Below are 5374 nucleotides of genomic sequence, written 5' to 3'. Positions count from 1 at the left end.
GAAAGCTACTTGGGGAGAAGCAGATAATCCAAGAGAATAGTCAGTCTGAAAAGGCTCTGCAGTGAGAGAATGAAGGTCTCAGTCACAGGATCTCAAGCCAGGGTGACTGGCCTGGAAGACTACTGCCTTATTCAAGGTTGGATGCAAAGGAAGTTGTAAAACTAAGTTTTAACTGGAAAGGATTTTCTTTTCTTTTTATTCTTCCAGCCATGTAAAACAAAGATTATTTTTTTTTTAATTTTGGACAAAATGCATTGGCTTGGGTTGCAGATACAGATATATAACATGGCATCTAGTAGGGTCATTTGTGCAAAGTATTTAGCTCCTTGCTCCTAGTCATAAAAGGCTGTGTTTCAGGGCTTTGGCTTTGGGCATCAGTCCTAAACTGTCCTCAATCACTATATATATGAGAATGCCTTGAGAAGCCTCAGTCCATTCTCAGTTATGTAGGGGTACCCCTCCCCACCCCCACGCATATACAGACACCTTAGGAATTGTAATGTTTATTCAATACAAAAATGTTCAATTGCATGTGCATCGTGCAGAGAAATAACTGCAAGACCATTTCTTCCCCTGTAGGAGTTGAAGACCAAGGAGATGTTGGAGGACCCTCCAGTGTCCTTTCTTTAAGATGTGAGCTCAGCTGGGCTGCAAGGCCCCAGCTTTCTCCCAGATGAAGCTGACTTGGCAAATCTTCTGTTGTGTGGCCCCAGGTGTCTCCCAGCTGTCAGCAGCTAGTGCTCCAACACTTTCAAAACACAGTTGTGGACCAAATCAAGAAGAGAATCTGCAGAGGGTAGAGAGGACATACGAGGAATGTTACACGTTGATAAAATAAAATAAAATAAAATAAAATAAAAAAATTAGCCTTCACGTGACAAAGACAGGAATTTCTCTGGTGGCTAGGAATGTTTAATTAGTTTATTCTTTTGCCCTGCCCTGTGGTTTACCCTGGTCTAGTGCTCCTTTAAAAGGGCATAGATGAGGTAACATAGATTCTCTTCATAATTTTCATCTGCACTTTGTCATCTGGTTCATGGAAGAAACCTGTCAAACAAGAAATGTTACTAAGCAGCAAGATGTTAAAACATTCACTTACCCAGGAGAAAGTAAAACTGATGGGGTAATGAAAGAAAATATCTGTTCTTTTAGTGCTACAACTCATCAGTAGGGGAGCACGCATTGGCTATTATCAATATTTTAAGTAACTTTGCAAGAAGTTCTCATTGCCAAAAGGAAATCACAGTTTTATTAGCCAAAGTTGCATCTCTTCTCACTGACAGTTTCAGTACTACATTAAAAATGGACTGGCAGAACACACTAGGGGACATAACAATGAGGAAGAAAAATTCTTTCTGTCTTGATAAGAGACAAGAGGCTTAGAATTAATATTTTTGGAAGGGATAATCTAGTGGTGCGAATGAACTTGAAATTGAAAATAAAAAGAAAGGAAATACCTAGTTACGAGATAGGCCAGAAAGTAAGATAACCCCGGACACCCAGAAAAACAGAATAGAATTAGGGAACATGACCAAAGTGGACCAAAAATTAGAAAAGAGAAGCTGAAAACACTAAACGTAGATGAAGATGGTAGATTTCCTTTTTTTTTTTTTTTCTGTGTATGCCCTGTGACTATAATTTCATAAAATTGTATATTATGGTATTCTATGGTATGATTTTGTTTGGGCTTAAATTCAGAGTGGTAAGTGGGATGAAAATTTTGGAAATTTCTCCTAACACCTAAAGGTCTTTATAAATTTCTAATAACTCAAAGCCTTTATATTCATTTGCATATTAATATATTTCACTTTTACTTTTTTTGTTAAAAAAGGAAAAAGGTCTGCCTATTCTTACAGTTTGATAAAATATAATTACCACTCCTCTCTTCATCATACTACCATATTATTTTTTTAACAAGAAATAAACTGGACAGACAATTTGATTAATTCCATTTACTCTATTGTTTCTTTGCTTGGTCTGCTATTTTATTCAGAAGAAAATGTATCTATATATTTTTTCCATTTTCAAAATTTCACAAGGTCTTAAAAATAGTAGATAGTATGGTCTATACCTCAAATGAAAATTCCTGGAATTAAAGGTATACCATATTGCAACTAGACAACTGAATTATCTTCTTAAAATATATTGCAAAAGCAAAACAAAATGAAAGGAAACATTCATGATTTATATTACCAACTCCTCTGATTTATTTGACAGAAGAAAGAGGCTGTAATTTGCCAAAGCCCACATACCTGGTGTGGGCTTCGTTGACAGTATTTACCTTCTCTGTAGCTGCACCTGCACACCACATAGCTGTAATAAATCACCAGGTGTTGTTAAGGCAACTAAGAAAAAGAGGGAGAGAAATTATTGATCCCAAGTGGTTGGTAGCATAAAAACACAGTTACCTCACACATTTTTCAGGTTATTGGTTCAAATAAATTAGCCCACCCACTGATATGTGAAATGGCTAAGGATTCTGCCCTTGACTCTCTTCTCTGCACATTCTTTGTAGTTAATCTCACCCATTCCATGGCTGCCTATGGTGATTATTTCCAAACTTTTGTGGAGAAAAGATTGACCACTGATGACCCCAGCAGCTCTTCGGTTGGCCTGCCAACAAGCGAACACATAGACTCAACTTTACCCAAGGTACTAAGGTGTTGGCGTAAATTGACAACCTCCCTGAGCAGTGGCACCCAAGCTAGACTTTTTCTTCTGCTTGACTGTTCTTATTCTCACCTTTGAAAAATATTGTTTTTGAGTAATAGCTGTCAATTCATAATGTATCTAGCTGCCCGAGCATACCATAGGATGAGAAGAGATTACTTAGGCATCGTCCTGGGGCAGCCCCACTGCCTGTGGTTCTGGCCTGCACCGTGTGACATCTATGGCATCTGCCCGAGCCATTCACCTTCAATAATACGTATCTTTAGCCTAGACTTGTCGCCTGAGCTCTAGCATTTTATATCCTGTCTACTTGACCTCTCTTCATGAAATATCCCACAGGTTCCTTAAATGCAGATTCTTCTCTTCCTCCTATGGACCTCCTTTGGTGAATGGAATCATTATTCTCCCAGATCTAGAGGCAAAACACCAGAATGACCTTCATTCAATTCTATCCTCTGTCCACAACCAAATTGAATGAAATTAAAGAACTGCTGTCAATACTAAAAAAAAAAAAAAGAATATTTTTGAGCTATTGTGTGGTTAATGTAATCCAAAATGTACACCAGATACTTGAGCTGTGAAGGCAGATATAATTTCCTGTTTGGATTTTCCTAATTGACCCAACGAGAAAGCATCTCACTCATCAGGAATTGTTTTGATTTACATTTAAATTTATATAATCCTTAATGTGGTTGTTCATTCAATAAATGTCTATTAAGTGCACAGCTGATAATTATTAATTTTGGTCCAAAGTTGCATACACATTTCTTTTACACATGTCAGTTTCCTGGGACCACATTCTTACAGGCCTATTGTCCCAACACAATTTTAATAGCTCTTTCTTTCCCTTTCAAAAGTGTCTGGGTTTGGATGATAAAGTGTTTGGTCACCCAGCATATATATGATATAGAATCTGAGTCTGTCCTCGTTTGATATTTTCTAAGTTCATCCTGCCCTTTAATATCTAACTAGTTTAGTCTGAGCCCCCATCCTAAGTGGCTGCAGGAAGACCCTGATTTTGTCATAATCTTTTTGTTGGCAGAGGGTCTTGCCTTTGATTTGTAAAAAAAGCAATACTGAAGCACAATAAAGCAAAAAGCAATAATATGAGGTATACTTGTATCTTTACATTGTAATGTCCTGCTGCCTCTTGTTATATCGGTAATTCAGAAAAATCATTGCTATCATAATGGCAATCCTTAATAATGGACAAAAAGGCAATTTTTTTTTCCTGCTTACTCTATAGCATATATGTGTACTATATTTCATGAGATTTGATACAAAAATTTAAATTCTATAAGTACTTTAGACAGAAAATTGTCTCTAAGAATAATGTATTCCTAATAATATCACATGCCTTCATTTTTTTCATAATAAATAAGATCAGGCAGAGTGAAGACACTTCTGAAGTCTAATTTAGAACTTTTCAAGTTTTGTACACTCATATTTGCAGGTAAATGTAACTTATACTTATTCATTTCAGTTTACAGTTATATGTGGTGGGAAGGTAAGATTTATGCTGGCTTTTGGAGGAGAGTTAGGCAGAGAAGAGCAGCATGGGAAAAAGCAGGAAAGGGACAGAAAACAGCTTAGCATCTTCAAGGGAAAAGGGGCCCCAATTTATGGGGTTTCACATTCTACTTTATTCACTTCTATACTGTTTAAATTTTGTACAACTTTTACAACTTGAATCTGTTTTAGTAAAGGTATTTTCATCCTGAAAAAGAGAAAAAAATAAGTATAGAAGCCACACATCAAAGGATTCTGAGGAGAACTAAAAGTAAGTGGATTTGGAAAGTGTGGGCAATCCGTTCAAGAGTTTGAAAATGAATGGAAGAAGAAATGTTAGCAAAGGGGTCAGCAAGATTAATCTTTTAAAATATATGTGTGAAAACAAAATATATGCTCGTGAATACATAATCAAAGTTAAAGAAACTAACTTTGGCCAGTATGTATATTAGTATATTTTTATAATGCAGAAAAATAACACAAAACTTAGCCACTTAAAACAATACTCATTTATTATCTTACATAGTTTCTTAGGGTCAGGAAATCAGGATCATTCAGGTTCTGGGTCTCTCACAAGGTTGTAGTCAAGATGTTGCCCAGGGCTCCAGTAATCCGAAGGCTTGATGGTGTTGGAGGATGTGTTCCCAAGCTCTTATGGGACACCTTGGTTCCTTGCTGGTTGTTCTGCACCACAAGGGCCTTCAAAGGGCTGCTCATGACATGACACCTGGTTTCCCAGATGATAGCAGCTGTGCCCCTTGATAAACTAGTCTCTTCCGTTTTATACTGTTCATTAGAAATGAGTCACTAGGTCCAGCCCACACAGAAGAGGAAGGGAATTAGGCTTCGACTCTTGAATGGAGGTGAATCAAGGAATTTATGGACATATTTTTTAAACCATTACAGAATGCATAAAGAATACCATGGCTTAAATACACACACAGAGTGAAAAATAGTTTAGAGTGAAACATTTCCCTGTGAGAAGTATGTCCAATGCAATTCCTGAATATGAAGCCATTTCAGTGTTACAAAATCTGTCTTAATATTGTCATTTTCTCTCTAATATTGTGTTATAAAATGTCATTGTGTAGTGCTTTTCACATTTTGTGCCAACACTCAGGTAGATGTTTGTCATGCCTTTCAGTTGCCAGGATCTTTTGAATACTCTTCCTATATTTGGGAAATTTCCTGCATT

This window comes from Pteropus alecto, unplaced genomic scaffold (genome assembly GCF_000325575.1).
Source record: "Pteropus alecto unplaced genomic scaffold, ASM32557v1 scaffold185, whole genome shotgun sequence".
Taxonomy (NCBI): Eukaryota; Metazoa; Chordata; class Mammalia; order Chiroptera; family Pteropodidae; genus Pteropus; species Pteropus alecto.
Note: the sequence above shows the minus strand (reverse complement) of the source record.